Source organism: Cetorhinus maximus, chromosome 18 (genome assembly GCF_964194155.1).
Source record: "Cetorhinus maximus chromosome 18, sCetMax3.hap1.1, whole genome shotgun sequence".
Lineage (NCBI taxonomy): Eukaryota > Metazoa > Chordata > Chondrichthyes > Lamniformes > Cetorhinidae > Cetorhinus > Cetorhinus maximus.
Window position 1 is genome coordinate 68,285,264 of NC_135896.1, and position 19,987 is coordinate 68,305,250.

Genomic DNA, 19,987 nt, shown 5'->3' on the forward strand with positions numbered 1-19,987 from the left:
CTTGGTTTTACCAATTTGTGTGGAAAACGCACCACTGATTTAAAAACGTTTCCCATTCCAACCCAAACAGGTGTCTTTTCATTCTGTTTACATCACTAGATCATAAAAGAGTTCCTTAGTATTTTTCCAAGTAGTAAAATTTCCTCATCAGAAGTTTGTATCATGACACCGAGCTATTGATTTTCATGTTTATTGATGTGGGGGGATATTCCAGTATCCATTGTCTTAAGAATGTTACCTTTAGTATCGGTACTTAGAAAAGGATAAGTTGCCTGGATACATTGTTACTGATCTTTACCATGTAAGCCTTATATTAATTATAGTTTACTGTAAGTTGGTAATTGTCTGCTGCTTCAATGTCTTCATATAGTTCTTAGAAAAGGTTACAATTATAAGAAAATGATGTGTTTGCACCTGTGTATGGCTGTTAGATCAGTTATTCAAGACGTCACTCAAATGTGGGCACTCATGCTGCTATTCTGTTATCTGACTGGCTAACATTCCATTGATTTTAAAATGCAGTTGACATTTTTTTTGCAAAATAGATTTCAATATTAATAGTAACCATATTGAAAAACTGCAGCTTTTAAAATGATTGTGTGTGTGTATATATATATATATATATATATATATATATAAAATATATATATATATATACACATACTTTTTTGTTTCTGTTATGCCTTTTTTTTTTAAAAGGAAATGTGAACAATTTTGACACCTCTTTGTGTAAGCACTGAAATGTTATCAGTCCACCATATACTGAAAACTATTACACCAGTAATGTTGTCAGGAGTCTTCCACTTGGATGAAGATACAGTGGTACTTATTAGCTATAGATCTTTCAAGTTAGTGAAAGAGCAATAGTACCTACCTGTCACTGGTATATCGTCCTAGGTTTCTCCAATATGTTATAAACTGGCATGTGTTCTAAGATTATTCTAATTGTGTTGTTATTATCAGTATTGTTTCCCCAAATACTGTAAAAAATGTGACAATAAGCATTTGTTTCTCAAATAAAAAAAACTTCAGTCCTTAAAAAAATGATTGTGTTTTATTCCTTTTATTCAGATATTTTCAGTGTACATCATTGTTTAACAGTGCAAGCATAGCCTTTCTGCTTTGTGCTGACAAAGGTCTACTCTTGCAATGTTAACAGTATCTGTTCCTTTACAAATGCTACCTAACTTGCTGAATGTTTCCAGCATTCTCTAGTTTTGCTTTAGATCTCGGGCACTTTAAGTTAAAAAAACTTGTTTAAAAAATACAGTGTAATGTTACCTCATTACAGCTTTTGGATATACCAATTCTCAACTATTCGAAGCTTTTAAAATTAAAGACTAGGTAAATTTATTCTGAAAGTCAAGTTCATTATGTGTATCACATGATCAGCAGAGCCATCAGGATTGCCTACATGCTGTCTAATGAATGTAATTAAAATGGTCATTAGCATTTTCTTCAGGAGTGTGGTTTGGAACTGGGTGTTTTTGAATCTATATTCCAAGTAAAACAATTAAGTTTTGTTTTTCATATGTTGAGAGTGTGTTCTTATCAGCACTCTGATTGAATTCCAGTCCTATATAGCCATGTTCCAAGTGTACCATTCAGACACAAGTTCTTTCATGCAACTTGTTCTTTGATGCTTCACAAATCATCAGTTTCATTTGCTTTTATCTCTTGCATATAGTTTTTAAGGCGTCACACAGTAGATGTTCTTCTGAAGCTTGAATCCCATTACCTTGCTAGGGAAGAACAGTTTTTCACATGCTGAACTGGTAATTTAGGTGTGGAAATGCTTCATGGTGAAACTAAAAAAGAAATATTCCGTCCTTCAGGGTGATTGCAAACATAAAAAGTGCCCAAGGCATCTCAAAGATCCAACAATGACAAATAAATGATCTTTCGTAGCAATATTTTTGGATGGAAATAATAGAAGCCTCTCAAACATCAGTTATGGGGTTTAATTTCATACATAAAATATCAAAGGATATACATAACTGAATAAAATGAAGATACAGCAATCAAAAAATTGCCATGATAAAACTACATAACAAACTATCCAAATTTAAAGTCCTTGATAAAAGTAAATAAATTACACAAAGGTGTCCAAAAATTCCAACAGAGCTTAAAAGAAACAGCTGGTAATCTTGTTTCCAAATATCCTTCAAAGTGTATCATTCATACCCAGGCAAAGGTCTGATGGAAAAATGCAGGCCATTTTCATTTTAAAAGAGAACAATCTAGATTCAGGAGGGCAAAGATATGAAGGAAAACTTCAAAATTGTTGCACATTAACAACTTAAGTTTCCAAAGGCACTGGTCCTGTATTTTCACAAGAGAAATGTTGGAGAAGGGTAAAGCAAAGTAACAGCGACCTAAAATGCGAACTCTGTTTCTCCCTCCACAGGAGATGCCAGACCTCCTGAGTATTTCCATTTTTATTCCAGATTTCCAACATTTCCTGTATTTTGCTTTTGTCCCAACATGGACTGGTTGACCTGCTTATGTTTTATAACTTCTATGCCTAAAAATATATACCATTATTATAGAAAAACAAATAACTAATTTTAAAGAGTGCACTTATGCTTAGATAAAAGCACCACCACCTCTTTCCTCCATCTGGCTGAACCTGTTCTCTCACTGAACAATTTCTCCTTTAATTTGTCTCACTTCCTCCAAATAAAAGGTGTGGCTATGGGTATCCTCATGGGCCCCAGTTATGCCTGCCTCTTTATGGGGGTATATGGAACATTCCTTGTTCCAATCCTACTCAGGCCCTCTACCACAACTCTTTCGGTACATCATGCTCATGCTCTCGTCTGGACCTGAAAAAATGTATCAATTTTGTTTCCAATTTCCACCCCTCTATCACCTTCACATGGTCGATCTTCGACACTTCCCTTCCCATCCTTGACCTCTCTTTGTCTCCGTTTCTGGTGATAGACTGTCCACCAATATTTATTATGAGCCTACCAACTCCCACAGTTACCTCGACTACAGCTGCTCACACCTGGCTTCCCGTAATGACTCTACCCCATGCTCTCATTTCTTTCGCCTCCATTGCATCTGTTCTGATGATGCCACTTTCCACAACGGCGTTTCTGACATGTCTTCCTTCTTCCTTAACCCCAAAACTGTGGTTGGCAGGACCCTCAACCGTGTCTGACCCATCTCCCACGCCTCTGCCCTCACACCTTCCCCTCCCAGAACCATGATAGGGTCCCCCTCGTCCTCACTTCACCCCACCAGCCTTTGCATTCAAAGGATCATCCTCCACCATTTCTGCCAATTCCAGCATAATGCCACTACCAAACACATCTTCCCCTCACCCCCCCCCCCCCCCCCCCCCCCCCCCAATCCCGTCAGCATTCTGAAGGGATCATTCCCTCCGTAACATCCTGGTCCACTCATCCATCACCTCCAACACCTCATCCCCTTCCCACGGCACCTTCCTATGCAATCGCAGAAGGTGCAACACCTGCCTTTTTACTTCTTCCCACCTCACCATCCAACGGCCCAAACACTCCTTTCAAGTGAAGCAGTGTTTTACTTGCACTTCCTTCAATTTGGTTGACTGCATTCGCTGCTCCCAATACAGTCTCCTCTACATTGGGGAGACCAAACACAGACTGGGTGACCGCTTTGCAGAACACCTTCGGTCTGTCCGCAAGCATGACCCAGACCTTCCTGTCGCTTGCCTTTTCAACACACCATCCTGCTCTCATGCCCACATGTCCATCCTTGGCCTGCTGCAATGTTCTAGTGAAGCCCAACGCATACTGGAAGAACATCACCTCATCTTCCGATTAGGCACTTTACAGCCTTCTGGACTTAACATTGAGTTCAATAACTTCTGACCATGAACTTTCTCCTCCATCTTCACCCCTTTATTAAAATTTATTTTTAAAATTCTTATTCATTTATTCATTGTTTTATCCCCTTTTTTATCCCTTTCTCAATCCTTTTTCTACAGCCACTGCTCCATCCCCCTACCCCACCCCACCCCACCCCCAAAAGGGCCATCTGTCACTTGTTCTATGTTGTTCTTTCACAGTATGCTGACCCCTGTTCTGTTATTCACACATTCTACTTTCTTACCTTTATGCTGCTATCAGCACCTTCGTCAGCCTTTACCACTACCAATAACACTCCCTTTGTCTAATGTCCATGACATCTTTGTCAATCTCTCCTTAGCCCCCACATATCGCTGACCTTCTATCCTGCTTTACCTGCTCCACCAATCTCACACAGTATAAATTCCATCACTTTCTACTTATCTTTAGCTCCGAAGAAGTCATATGGACTCAAAACTTTAACTCTGTTTCTCTCTCCACAGATGCTGTCAGACCTGCTGAGCTTTTCCAGCATTTTCCACTTTATCTGCACTTATGCTTAGTCCTGTTTCATAGACTTTTTTTAACCAGAAAAAAGTCAGTGTTTGAAATAAAAAAGGATTGTTAAAAAATGTTTCTAAGCACTAAGAGTTCCAGTCAAAATAATAAAAGAAAAATACTGCGGATGTTGGAGATCTGAAATAAAAACAAAAATGCTGGATAAACTCAGCAGGTCTGGCAGCATCTGGGGACAGAGAAACTGAGTTCTGGTCGAATCATTAAGAGTTAATTGTTAGTAATGTTTCTGTCCCCAGATGCTCAGGTTCCAATAATTAGGCTGTTTCTTTCTGCAGTCCATGTAGAATGTTCTTCCTTTACGCAGCTTTCTTTCAGTGTTACCATGAATGAAAACTGTGAGCACTTGAGACATTGGATGTGTATGAGATTCAAAAATAGTTATTTAAGTTCTTCAGCCTAACACATGCACTTTCCTCATATGGAGGATGGAATTTCTTGGTTTCGATGAGATTTATTGGTCCACCTAAGTTTGTTCAGTGTGCATAAAAATTACTTGATCAAAACAAGATTGTGTTTTGAAAAATGTGTTTAGTATGTTCAAATGAAATGTTCAGAAATTTGAGAAACTATTGATTTTTTTTTTTCTTCAGTCTACACTACTGAGACTGAAATGATTAAATCACCTCCCTCACAATAGCTCAATGGATAAATGTGCTTTGTTGAGCTGCATAGAGTCATGAAATATTACAACACGGGACCTTTCAGCCCATTGAGCCTGTACCAGGCCTCTGAAAGAGCTAACTTGAGTTCCATTTCCCTGTCTTATAACCACTTCATTTTCAAAAGTTTATTTCAAATATTTATCTACTTCCCTTTTAAAAATTCTCTCAAGGATTATGCTTCTACCACTGTTTCTGACTGGGCATTTCATGTCCTAACTAGCTTCTGCATGAAACAAATTCTGTTAATCTTTCCCTTTGTTCTTTTGATTAACTTAAATGCATGTCTTCTATTTATGAGTTCAACAACTACTAGGAATAGTTTCCACCAACCCCTCCCCACACGCCTCCCCCCCACCCACCCACCCCCCCCCCCCCCCCCCCCAAAAAAAAAGTGCCTTTATTAACCACTGCCAGCACCTTTTAAACCTTCCTTCTTTTAACAGAATGGCTGTCTTTCCATTCTCTCCATATCGAAAGACTCTCAAGCCTGGTATTGTTGTAAATCTCTTGTGCATTCATCCCCTTCCTAAAGCAAGGCATCCAAAACTGGATGCAATATTCTAACTGCAGCCTAACCTATGGTCCTGAGCTACACAGATTTAAAAATTCCTTATCTTGGTCCTTAGTCCATTTGGAATGGTATTAAAGGCTTCAGAGATGCTAAGACTTTCGGGAAATTATGTCTTTGAACCCTTAGGTCTAAGACATGCTTCAATGTCTTTCCATTAGGTATGTCCTGACTTTCTCCCAAAATATATTGCCTCAGACTTATCCATATTAAATGTCATCTACCATCTATTTGTCCACTCAGCTAACCTGTCTGTCTTCTCGAAGTTATCACAACCCTCTGCCTTACAAAAGATTTCCTAAGTACCATTGTTCTTTCAGTGATTTTTAAAATTCTTTCATGGGATGTGGCCGTTGCTGGCTAGGCCAACAGTTATTGTCTATCCCTAATTCCCCTTGAGAAGGTGGTGGTGAGCTGCCACCTTGAACCACTGCAGGCCATGTGGTGTAGGTACACCCACAGTGCTGTTAGGAAGGGAATTCCAGGGTTATGACCCAGCAATAATGAAGGAATAGTGATATAGTTCCAAGTCAGGATGGTGTGTAACATGCAGGTGGTGGTGTTCTCATGCATCTGCTGCCCTTGTCATTCGAGGTGGTAGAGGTCGCAGGTTTGGAAGGTGCTGTAGAAGGAGCCTTGGTGAGTTGCTGCAATGTATCTTGTAGGTGGTACACACTGCTACCACTGCGTTAATGGTGGAGGAATAAATGTTTAAGGTGGATGGGGTGCCAATCAAGCGGGCTGCTTTGTTCTGGATGGTGTCAAGCTTCTTGAGTGTTATTGGAGCTGCACTCATCCAGGCAAGTGAAAAGTATTCCATCACACTCCTGACTTGTGTCTTGTAGATGGTGGACAGGCTTTGGGGAGTCAGGTGCTGAGTTACTCGCCACAGAATTCCCGACCTGCTTTTGTCACCACAGTATATGGCTGGTCCAGTTCAGTTTCTGGTCAATGGAAACCCCCAGAATTTTGATTGAGGAGGATTCAGCGGTGGTAATGCCATTGAATGTCAAGGGGAGATGTTTGGATTCTCTCTTGTTGGAGATGGTCAATGCCTGACACTTGTGTGGCGCAAATGTTACTTGATCATAAGTTTATACAAATTATCAACTCAATCAGTCTGTGGGAACATTTGTTCCCAATTTCTCTCATTGTTAAGACCTCCTCAACCTTATTCTCATGAGCTCCTGTTTCTCTCTTCATAACTAAAACCTTTCATCCCTGACACAATCTTAGTGTAGCTCTGCTGAACCCTACCCATGTAATTAACGTCTTGCTTTTTTAGTCTATGCCTCTATGTATAAAGCACAGAATAACACTTTTTATCTTTGTACATTTATCTACTTCAACTTTCACATAACATGAAAGTGGGAAATGGATGAACACAGCATCCATCATAGTCCCTTCATCAGTGCACCCTGTTCTATCATATTTATGTTATATACCTTTAATTAACCTATGTCTTTCCAGGTGAGTACTTGTGTTATCTTGTATTTTGGTCTTGAAAAGTTAACCACTACTGCTATTAGGCTGACCAATCTAGAGTTACACCTGAGGTATTACATTAACAACCCTCAAGGCCTTTGCCACAAATTCTATATCTAAGGATGTTTGGCAAATTCTGGTCAGAGTCACCGTTATGTCATCACTGAACAACAAGCCTGACACATTTTCAATCACAATCATTTTGAGTTCCATCATTTTTTGAGCACAACTATGTTGTATATACCATCTTATCCAATGACTCTGCCTTCTCTTTATGTCCCTTTTCTTTCCTATTGTCACAGGTTTCTGTGAAAATCAAGGCTAGGCAGTGGTATATGGTAGCCATTCCTTTATTCTTTTCTCTTCGATCAGCCCTACCTTTTCTTGAACTGGTAATTTGCTTTTTTGGCACTTTTGAATCCTTTGTTATGTCTCTTTTTGTTCCCCGACAGTTATTTTTCATAGTCTTGCTTGTCACTTCTATATTCAATATGGATTAACATCAGATTTGTCATATGCCTGCTATGGAAGTAAAATAATTTTCATAATATTATTCTGGTTTATTGTAAAGTAGGTTATGAGGATGAGTGTAGGTGGTTCTGTATGTGTGATTTAATTACATTTGGAGTCAGATAGACCACAAGCTTGAAATTATCAAAAGAAGCCACGTGTAGAAATGTTCTTGAAATGTTAATGAGTAAACATGGATGCTGTCTTAGGATGTAAGGTGTGAGGGGAATTTGCATTTTTAGATAAATGAAGGGATTGTTTGGATTTCAAAGGGATGGTTACAACTAGCCAGGTAAGCAAGGCTAAGGAGTGTGTTTATTTTTCCCAAAGGTTACTGACAATATTGGCAACATGAAACTTGGGAAAGGTATAGTTGCAAAGATATATGGAACAATAGAATTTACATATTAAAGAGAGAGAAATATATATAAAGGAGAATGAAAGGCTATGTTGGGGGCCATGTTAGATCTAACAGGAGTGTGTGAATCAGCCTTCAGGAAGCCTCCAGTCATTTGTGTACAAGTATGTTATGTCTAATAACTAAAGTTGGAGAGAGCCATTTGGAATACTGTCAAGTGGGTATTGTGTTAACTTGCTGGGTTTTTTTTAATCCAAAATTTATTTTGGACTGTTGCCTTAAAGGGGGTGTATAACTGGGAGTCAGGTTAATTAGGAATTTTAGGATTTTTTATAGTATTAAGTAATTGTAGTCTTATGTTTGTCCTTGAGATATTTTATATTTGTTAATAATTATTTTAATTTAATTTTTAAAATCTCTAAACGTCTTAGTGGACTCATTACTTCTGAATCCAGTGCACACGTCTTCCCATAATAAATACAAATTGCAAAACTGTTGTGATAGTGTGACCAAGTTTCCCTTGTGAATTTGGACCGCCTGGCATACATCATCTGCCACGTCATAGCAATGCCATATAGAATTTTTGACAGTGTCCATCTCTACATTGTCTCACAATTTCACTATGAGCAGACTGCAGTCTATTGTTGATGTACTTTATATGGTAATTATCTGCTTTAATTATGTTTACTTAGAATTTTGCCATGTATGTAACATTTTCCTGTATTGGGGGATATGTTCCTGTGGCTGCTGGGTATGGGGAATGCTGGGTTTGGAAACAGGGTTACTACTGTTAATGTCTTGTCAAATAAATTGTTAAGGTTAAGAGAAACAGGTGATAAGTATTAATTGTCCAAGCACATATAAATAGGGAATGCAGGAGATAATGGCATAGTGGTAATATTACTGGATTAGTAAGCTTGGGCTAATGATCTGCAGACATGAATTCAAATCCCACTATGGTAGCTGGTGAAATTTATAAATAGGGAATGGGAGAAAGAGACAGAGAGAGAGAGACCTTCCTGCTACCCCTGAAGCCTGACACCTAGGGCCTGGAACCAGCAAGAGGAGGAGAAAGAGAGAAAAAGAGAGACAACAGACTACCATCAAGGGTAAGACTGCTACACAATATGTCTCTCCATACCTACAGACAGTAGCTACAGGACTAATTACCTTCTACCTCCAGAGAGGGAGTAGAAGATATAAAAACAGCTCAAAGAACTTACTTACATCCAGAGGTGGGTGCTGTGATTGTGCCTGTGGACTGTTGCAATTGGCAGGGGGAGGAAGAGAGAGACTACTTCAATGAGCTGATGGCTTGTATGCATTGCAGAGGAACTTATTCAAAGCTCATTAAGAGCCCTGCACGTTGCCCTAGTTGTTGTTATTGGCAAAGGGAGGAAGACAGAGACTACTTCAAAGAGCTGAGGATGTGTGGGTGTGTTGCAAAGAGACCTGATTAAAGCTTATTAAAACCCCTGCACATTCCCCCTCATTGCCTGGCATAGGTCAGCTGGAGCTGCCTAGATGAAGATTTGATCCAACTTAACTCTTTCATACCATCACTGGAGGACTGTGCCCAGGTGGCTTTTATACCCAGGTGAAGATACCCTCCCTCCCCTTGCTGCTGGAAAATAACATTGCGCAACTGAGTGTAAAGCACCCATCAAGCTTGTGTGATTGTCTTTCACCCTGTCTCCCTCTTCCGCTTCTGGTGGGAGGCCTCATTAACCTATCTTTAGTCTCCCCACCAAAACCATTTCAACTGAAATCAAGGGGGTGGGTGTAGCTCTTGGTACTATGGCGACACAATCTTTGCCAGTGGTGGGGCCCTCCTGGTCCTATGCAGGGGTGGTCGTATCCTCAGCCCCTGCTGCTCTTGGGGCCCTGTCGCCTTTCAAACATCTGATAAAGAACCTCGGGTAAAAAGTTACACCCACCCCAAGATGACTATTGAAGAGTGCGTAAAAGCCATGGCTGGGGCCCCTTAGCCATCGTTGCTGCCTCCCGGATGTATGGTAAGGTGGACTTTTATCTATGGACCGAGCAGGCAGTGCACCTGACCTTGGCCAAGGGTGCCCATCGTAGGTAGGACATTCCTGCCAGTGGACCCCTTGAGGCGACTGCGCAGAGGGTGGTTCTTTCTAAAGTCCCGCCCTTCATGCCCGGTGAGCTCCTCCTCTCCCACTTACATCACCTTGGGGAAGTCAGGTCTGGGTTCGTACCAATCCTGCTGGCCCAGGAAGAGGTACTAGAGGGCGGTTTCCTCGTAGAGTACAAGACGACTTGGTATAAGGTTTTCTGGTTGGCGAATGGTATGCGTTGCTAAGGCTGTAAGGAGGTGGGGCACCTGTGAAATCATTGCTCCGCCTCCAAGGCTGCCAAAACATGGAGGCAGCCACGCTGGAGGTCGACCCCAGGACCCGATTGGAGGGTCTGTGCCAGTGGTCATATCCACCAAGACCACGGAGAATGTCTGCCCAAGGGAGAAATCTAAAAACCAAACCAAAATAGCTGAGGTAAGCCCTCAGCTCCCAGAGGACGCCGCGACTAGCCCTGAGCCTGGGCCCGAAAGGACTGTGCCCACTTCCGAGCCCAGTCCTGGGCCCGACATGCCAGCATGTGGCCCAGATATAGACCCAGGGTTTGTCGTGTCAGTGCTGAAGCACTGTCGCACCCTTGAGCCTTTCGTGCTTCTGAAAAAAGGAGTAACCCCAAAGCCCCAGAGTGTGAAATGACTGGGAGGCCCCTGAAAACATGGAGGTTTCCCCAGCCCCTAACCTGCCCAGGAAGAGATGCCACCCCTTGGAGGGGGTGGATTTTATGTTCAGTGGGGTGGAATACATTTCTTATGGTGGTAGCACTTCTTCTGACAATGAAGATAACCACAGCCAGCCTTAAAATCAATGGTAGCAGAGAAGCACAGTGCAAGTTTCAGAACTTCTCAGTCCTTGGGGATGGGAAATATTCAATGTGTTTCCTGCAGGAAACCTACACTGTTCCAGAAGACAAAGCCATGTGGCTCCTGTAGTGACAAGGGGCGTCTACATGAGTTCTGAAGAAGAATCATCTGGACTTGAAACGTTAACCCTGTCTTTCTCTCCACAGATGCTGTCAGACCTGCTGAGTTTTTCCAGCAATTTTTGTTTCTGTTTCAGATTTCCAGCATCCGCAATCTTGTTGCTTTTGTCTACATGAGTTACCTGGCCTTGAATTCTGGCGGGGTGGCTATCTTGTTGGCCCCACATTTTCAGCCAGAGATCTTAAGGGTCAAGGAGCCTGTGCCAGGCTGATTGTTGCACTTCACCATCCGCTTGGGGTGTGAGACAATTCACTTTGTGAATCTGTACACTCACCAGGCTGGGCTGCAGCAAACGAGCTTCTCTGATGAAGTGTTCGCTCTGCTTAGCTCCATCGATGAGGGCGAGTGCATTTTCCTTGGGGGGGATTTCAACTGCACTCCTGAGGAGCAGGACCGTGCTGGTGTCCCATGCCGCTCAGCATCGACAGGAGAGTTGAGGGACCTGATCAGGTCCTTCAACTTGATGGATGCCTGGTGGAATCCCCATCCTGACTCCAACATCTTCACTTTCATGAGGCCTGGAGTTTGAGCAGCCAGAATCAACCGCCTTTATATTTCTAAGGCATTTGTGTCCTGTGTTCCGGAGGGCTTTGTGCTGCAGGTGCAGTGAGCAGACCACCACCGTCGTTCCGTTCTGCACCTGGCTGTGGTCCACGTACTGGCATTTTAACAATCTGCTGCTGGAGGTCGCGTGGTTCCTGGACTCGTTCTGTCACTTCTGGACCAGCTGGAGAATGAAGCAGGGAGGCTTCCCCTTCTTGACATGGGCAAGACTCATGTCCATGTCTTCTGTCAGGAGTACGCAAAGGTGTCGACAAAGAGGTGGAAATCCAGGGTCCAGGAGTTGGAGAAGGAGGTGCTCCACCTGGAGGTACATCTCGGTCAGCCTGATGAGTACCTATCCCTGCGGACGGTGTATGAAGAGAAGAAGGATGCGCTGTGGGATCTGCAAGTTGTCAGGTTTCGCAGCACATACGTGAGGTCACGTATCCGGTTCCTTAAGGACCTGAAATGCGGCTCCCCCTTCTTCTCACTGGAAAAAAGGCAGGGGGTCCATAAGCAACTCCTTACACTGCTGGCCGATGACAGATTCCTTGGCCAGAATCTTTCCGTCAGCAAGATGGGGGCAGGGCCTGCTCGCCGACGCGAAAATGACATGGGATGACATCGGGAGGAACCCCCGACATCATCCCGGTCCATTTAAATTTTTAGGAAGGTGGGTGGACAACGAAATCAGCTGTCCGCCCGCTGACCTATCAATAGCCAATTGAGGCCACTGACAGGATAATTAAGCTCATTAAATGCCCTGCTCGTCCAACCTTAAGGCTGGCAGGCAGGCCAGGAGCCCCAGCGGGGAATAGAAAAAACATGAAACCTCATCCACTGGCAGGATGAGGTTTCATGTCCGTCTTTAAAATGTTTAATAAACTTTATGTCCTTTTTATTAACATGTTCCATCTCGTGTGACATCGTCACATGAGGGGGACATGTTAATAAATTTTTTATTTGTCTATTCTTGATGTTTAAAAAACTTTCAGTGATCTCCCTGAGACAGCACTTAGTCTCAGGGAGATGTGCGCTCTTTTGTGCGCATGCGTGAAAGAGCGCACTTTGACAGTTGGGGAATCCCTCCCCCACCACCACCCCCCTCCGCACAGGAAGCGCATAGCGCTTCCCGTCGGGTGGCCCACTCGGCAGGCCTTAATTGGCCCGCCCACTTAAAATGGTGGCAGGGGTCGGCTGCCCACCCGCCGCCGAGCCGGTGGGGCCCACCCGCCCGCCAGGGGCAATATTCTGCCCCTTGTCTTGGATCTGGAGGGAGTGAGAGCTCAAATCAGAGCATACTATTCTGCTCTGTTCTCTCCAGCTCCATCCAGCAAGGATGCTTGCAGAGTTTTGTGGGAGGACCTGCCACAGGTTGGCCTGGGGGTTGCCGGGAAGCTTGTTGTTCTGCTAACACTGGAGGAGCTGACCAGCGCCCTCAGCAGCCTCTCCAGAGGCCAGTCCCAGGGGCTGGACAGGCTGACTGTGGAGCTCTTCAGGGCATTCTGGGGCGTATTGGGGAACGACTACGCACAGGTCTTGGGGAAGAGTATCGTGACCGGTGAGATGCCCCTCTCGTGGCGCAGGGACGCATTGCCCTGCTGCCAAAGAGGGTGGATCTCTGCCTGCTTAAGAACTGGCACCCGGTCTCCCCCTTCAGCACGGGCTATAAAATCTTCGCCAGGGCGATGGCTTCACGCTTTGGCCCCGTGCTGATCCACCCTGACAAGTCCTACATGGTCCTGAGCCAGACCATTTATGAGAACATTAATCTGATCTGGGATCTGAATGGGCATGAGGGTAGTCCTTTCCGCCTATGCTGATGATGTGCTGCTCATGTTCACAGGCCCAGCTGACCTGCAGAGGATGTGAGAGTACCAGAAAGTCTACTCTGAAACATCCTCCACCAGAGTCAACTGGGAAAAATGTTCTGGACTCTCAGTTGGTCAACCCAGGCCTTTTGCCTGGAGAACCACCAATCTCCTCTACCTGGGAGTCCATCTTAGTCCTGCTGGAGAACTGGCAAGAGCTGGAAGCCAAAGTCACCATTTGCCTCGAGCACTGGACAGGACTGCTCAGAGTGCTGTCCTACAGGGGTTGTGTTGGTCATAAACCAGCTGATTGCCACAATGCTGTGGGACCAGCTGGTCACTTTGACCCCTCCCCCCTGACTTTGCCATAAAAATACAAAAGAGGCTCAATGACTTCTTCTGGGACAAAAGGATGCACTGGATTGCTGCTGAGGTTCTGCACCTCCCACTTAGGGAGGGCAGTCACTTGTTGGTGTGCTTTCACACATAAGTGACAACTTTCTGTCTCCAGACCCTGCAATGATACCTTTATGTTGAGCCCCTTCCCTGATAGTGTGCCCTAGCGATGTATTTCTTCCATCAGTTGCACAGCCACAACTATGACCAGCAGTTCCTGTTTGTAGACATGAGAAGTCTCCAAGCCTCCTCTCAGGAGTTGCCTGTCTTTTTTTGGAACTGATCAAGATCTGGAACATGGCTGGAGTTCTTTCCCGTCAGGGGTTGCAGCTATCATCAGACAGCCACTGCTCAGGAATCTGTACCTCCATCAATACAGATTCCGATTGCTGGTGGAAGAGAGGGCCCAGACCATGGGGTGAACAGAGCCAGGGACATGCTGGATGACACCGCAAGAACTTGTCAAACGTGCGTCTGGTTGATATCCAGCTCACGGCCAAAGCCATTCATAACCTGAAAACGATGATGCTCAGTCCTGAAGGCACTCGTGGCATTGAGGCAGCTCATGTGCAGTGAACTTTCATCTGAACTGACCCCTGTTTGGATGGAATTTCACATTGATCCTGGGTTCCTTCACCTCCCTCGGGAACTGCAACCCCACTATTTGCAAAAATTCCCTCTGTGCCTTTCCAACCAGTGCAGAGCAGTTTCCTGTATAGCCTGCTGTTGCATACCCTCCACTCCTTGCCTTCCTTTACCGGCAGGACATGCCATGGCACTCTGTCCTGCTGTCTGGTGGTGGGGGAGGTCCCCAGTGTGGGGCTCTCTAAGTGGGAGTCCTCCCTTTTTCTATCGGGGACATGGCGTGGAGGGTGTTATATGTAGCAGTGCCACGGTTAAGTTCGTGGCCGGATGGCCCTGGAGAGGGAGCTCTCAGTGTCCACCGGTACCCTTGAGGCCTTGCGCAATCGGTGGGCATGGCGGGGGCTGGGGTGCATCACCGCCCCTGGAAATGGTATTTTGATTTGATTTTATAAATTTCCTTTGATTTTTTTTGTTTCAGTTACAGTGCCTCACCAGGGGCTGTCACCCCCTCTGATTTATCAATTTTTTTTGTTTAATTTATTGAAGTTTTGTTTTCTCAAAAGAGTCTATACATAGGGATGGCTGGGACACTGGGTTGAGTGGGAGGAGAGCTGTGATATTGAACAAGTCAATAAACTCTCTCAATAAAGAAAAGCTCTGGGTTTGGTTTCGGTTTCACCAACCGGCTTGGATCCTGTTAACGACCACCTCTGGTTGTGCATATACTTGGCTGCACATCAAAGTAACTTGATAAAATACAAGTTGACAAGTGTACTCATACTACTTATTAACTGAAGTTAGCAACCAGCTCCGATATCTTTGAGCTTCCCACTGATGGGCATGCCTTAGATGACAGTTATTCCTCCTGTGCAGTTGAAATGATCTGATTTTCTTATTCACATACCAGCAGTGACAACTTTTAAAGGGAAGCAAAATCTATAAGTATTTTTTTTCAAGGTTTTAATTTTACAGGAAAAATATCTACCTCAGTCAACACTTGATTCACAATACATTGTAACCTCTCCAGTCTGGAATGCTTGGGACCAAGTCATTTCTGGATTGCAGAATTTTCTGAATTATAGAATGACATTAGAATGCTTAACCACAAATGTGTGAACCGGAAAACACCATAGATACAAATATTTACCTGAAATATAAAACAGTGATAAAACATTGTAACACAGTAATAAAAGTTGTTTTTCTGATCCAATTACTATATTATCCATGTTTCTGTTCCCAAAGTACTGTATTAAAATGATGTTGATGACACCAAAGTAATGCTTGGTTCTATTCAAAAGATAGCAGGACAACTGCAGTTTCCGAACAATAGATTTCCAGACCGGAGTTTTTACCATGTATTAAAGAAGTTTTGTTATCAATGGTGAAAATCCTCCAATTATGCCTTCTTCAATCCTGCATTGCCATAATTACTTCATTGATGGGGATCACCTCCACAGTGGATTGAAATTGTAGTTCCTGCTTTCTTTTAAAAGTGGAAGCCATCAAACCCCTGAAACCACACTACTAGCTGGAATGGAGATTTCCTTCCACAACCCATTTCTGTTCAAGTCCTTCCAGGTCACAACTAGACACACCCCATCAGTGGTATCACCAAGAGTGCCCTAGTTGTGAGCAAGAAGGAATGAGAAAGAAATAAATTTAGATTTTTAAAAAAATGCTAATCTTAAATTAAACCATTTTGTCCTATATAATCACACTTTAAGGAAAATATACACTGCTACATTTTAAAGGAAATTTAACCAAATGAAATATGGAGTAAACTACCCAATCTAACAGAAAGTAAAATCTCTATCAAATTGACTTAATTTATTGGAGAAAAAAAAAACACTTTGAAATTATTCAGGGTCCAAACAAAAGTAGATACAGTGGATAAATCCCCAGCCCCAGGTGAAATGTATCCCAGGCAGCTAAGGGAGACAAGGGAGGAAATAAGGCTCTGATCATCATTTTCCAGTCCTTACTGGCTACAGGTGTGATACTGGAAGACAGTTAATGTTGTACCAGTGTTTAAAAAGGAAGAGAAAGACATTGACAGGTCAGCCTACCTAATCTCTGGTGGGAAAATTATTGGAAAAACTTTGAGGGACAGTGTAAATTACCATTTAGAAAGGCATGGATTTGTTGGGGAAAGGTCATATCTGACTTAACCTGATTGAATTTTTTTGAGGAGGTAGTAAGAAAGGTCAATATAGGTTGTGTATTTGATATAGTCGCCATGGATTTTACCAAGGCTTTTGACAAGGTGCTACATGGCAGACTGGACAGAAAAAGTAAAAGGCCATGGGATCCAAGCAAAAGTGGTAAGTTGGATCCAAAATGAGCTCTTGTGCTGTTAAGATGTTTCCAGTGAGGTTCCACAGAGCTCAGTACTATGGTCCTTGCTTCCTGTACTGTATATCAATGATTTAGACTTAAATGTAGGGGGCATGATGAAGAAGTTTGCTGAAAAATCAATCATCCATGTGGTTGATAGGAAAAAGTTGCAGACTGCAGGAAGGTCATAAGAAATAGGAGCAGAAGGAGGCCATTTGGCCAATTGAGAGCCTACTTCACCATTGAGCATCTATCCTGTCAAGCCCCCTCAGAATCTTCTATGTTTCAACAAGATCACCTCTCATCCTTCTAAACTCCAATGAGTATAGGCCCAACCTTTCATGTTCAACCTTTCCTCATAAGACAGCCCCTTCATCCCAGGAATCAGTCGAGTGAATCTTCTCTGAGCTACTTCCAATGCAAGTATATCTCTCCTTAAGTAAGGAGACTAGTATTGTACACTACATTGCAGTTGTGGTCTCAGTCATACCCTGTACAACTGTAGCAAGACTACCTACTTTTATACTCCATCCACCCTCGCAATAAAGGCCAACATTCCATTTGGCATCCTAATTACCTGCTGTATCTGTATCCTAACTTTTTGTGATTCATGTACACCCAGATTCCTCTGTACCGCAGAGGTGGGGGAGACGGTGGCATAATGGAAATGTCATGAGACTAATAATCCAGAGGCCCAGGCTAATGTCTCCCCCAACACCCCCAAACATTGGTTCAAATTCCACTATGGCAGCTGGCAAAATTTAAATTAAATTAATAAAACCTGGAATTAAAAGCTAGTCTTAGTAATAGTAACCATGAAACTATCATTGATTATCATAGTTTACTAATGTCCTTTAGGGAAGGAAATCTGCCATCCTTGTATTGTCTGGCACGTGGCTACACATGGCTCTGGATCTACGGTAATGTGGTTGACTCTTAACTGGTCTCTTAAATAACCGAGCCAGCCATCCAATTCAAGTGCAATTAGGGATGGACAATAAATGCTGGCTTTGCCTGTGATGTGCACATCCCATGAAAGAAGAAATTAAAAAATGCATTCTGCAGTCTCTCTCTATTTAAATAATATTCTGCTATTCTATCCATCCTGCCTAAGTGGACAGGCTCACATTTTCCACATTATACCCCAGCTGCCAAATTTTTGCCCACTTGCTTAACATAGCTATATCCTTTTGCAAACTTTTTGGGTGGTATTTAATGGAGGCGATGGGGGTCTTGCCCACCAGCTGGAGAGCTGGTGAAAACCCTGCATCACATCTTTTAGGGAAGACCTGCGATATCAAGTGCCACTCAGACACTTAACCGGACAGTGATGAGATCAAGGATCCCAGGGGTGGAGGTAACACCAGCCAGGACTGCTGGCCAATCAGAGGCTGGCAGTTCTATTGAATGGCACTGCCACCAGGTCTCAACTGACAATGGGATGGGAAGGTGGTGGGTTCCACCAGCCGCCCTCCTGCCTGATTAAATGCCCTCCCCCTGGTGAGTTTGGTGGTGGGGGCATTAAATTGTCCCCTTTGTATTCTCTTCACAACTTACTTTCCTACCGATGTTTGCGTCACCAGAAAATGTGGCTATAGTAGAGTCTGTTGCTTCATCTAAATCATTAATATAGATTGTAAACAGTTGAGGCCGCAGCACTGAACCCTGTGGTACTCCACCCATCTACAGGAAGAGATCAATGGACAGGTTATGTGAGCAGTAAAGTGGCAATTGGAATTCAATATAAAGTATGAGCTAATGCTTTTGGGGGATGCAAACAAGGCAAGGGAGTGCAAAAGAAATGCTAGGATTCTGAGAAGTATGGAGGAACAAAGGGACCTTAGAGTGTATGTTCGTGGATCACTGAAAATAACAGAACAAGGAGATAAGGTGATTAAGAAGACATACGGAATGGTCTCCTTTACTAGTCAAAGCTTACAATATAAGTGCAGAGAGGTTATGCTAGAACTGTATAAAACACTAGCTATGCCACAGTTGGAGCAATGCATACAGTTTTGTCACTGCATTATGGGAAGGATGCGATTACACTGAAAAGTATAAAGCAGATTTGTGAGGATCTAGCCAGGAATGGAGAACTTTAGTTATGACAAAAGATTGGACAGGCTGGGGTTGTTTTCTTTGGAACAGAGGTCACTGAGAGGAGAATTAATTGAGGTGTATAAAATTATGAGGGCCTAGATGGAGTGGATAGATAGGACCTATTTTCTTTACCAGGAAGGTCAATAACCTGTGGGCATGGTGGTGGGGGCATAGATTTATTATAATTGTCATAAGGATTTGAGTGGAGTTGAGGAGAATTTCTTTTCGCCCATAAGGTGGTGGTGATCTGGCGTTCACTGCCTAAAATTGTGGAAGAGGCAGAAAATCTCATCACATTGAACAGATAATTGAATAGACACTTGACTTGCCAAGCCTCTATTTGAAGCTAAACAGGAATGTTAGCAGGCTTTCAGTTGGTGTGGGCTATCATAGCCAAGATTAATCCCGCCTTCATACAATCTTCACATGTGCATTTTCCAATGTAGATCACTAAATAGTGATCAGGAGTGGTTACCTTAGCTGATGGTTACCTTACTAACTCAAGGGTCTGAGGCCAATATTAGCACCTCTGTTGCCAACCTGCAGAAATGAGCTAACTTAGCACAGACTTTGAATCAAATCTGGAATCTTGAAGTTCAAGTTCGTCTAGAAATGAAGCTTTTCAATTTTTAAGGGGCTCATATTAAATGGGAACTCTGAGACCAAGTGAAATGAACAGTAAACATTTTGGTGTTTTGTGCTCCTTCGTTCCCAGATTCCTGCTGCCATGTTCAAATGTGAAAGTCGAGATATATGGATGCTGATTGGCGATTCAACAAATCCTGGATGGGAACCAAAGACAAAGAGGGATAGCAAAATAAAAACCAAAGCAAACAATCAGCCAGGACCAACAAGCAATATAGGTATAAGGAACTTGCATTTAAATGACATCTTTGACAACCTCAGCATTTGCTGGATAGCTGGGCACTCCTAATGCAGGTAAAATCGCATTTTTAAAAATGTAAAGCAACTTTCCAAACAAGAAGTTGCATTTATATACAATATAAATATTAGAAAGCGTCCCACACGACTTCAGAGCAAAGTTATAAGGAAAAAGGAACTCGCAACCAGGAACAAGGCGAAACACTAAGTCGCACGTGCTGAGAGTGCCGCCAACTGGCAACCGCCAACTGAGTGCACCGAG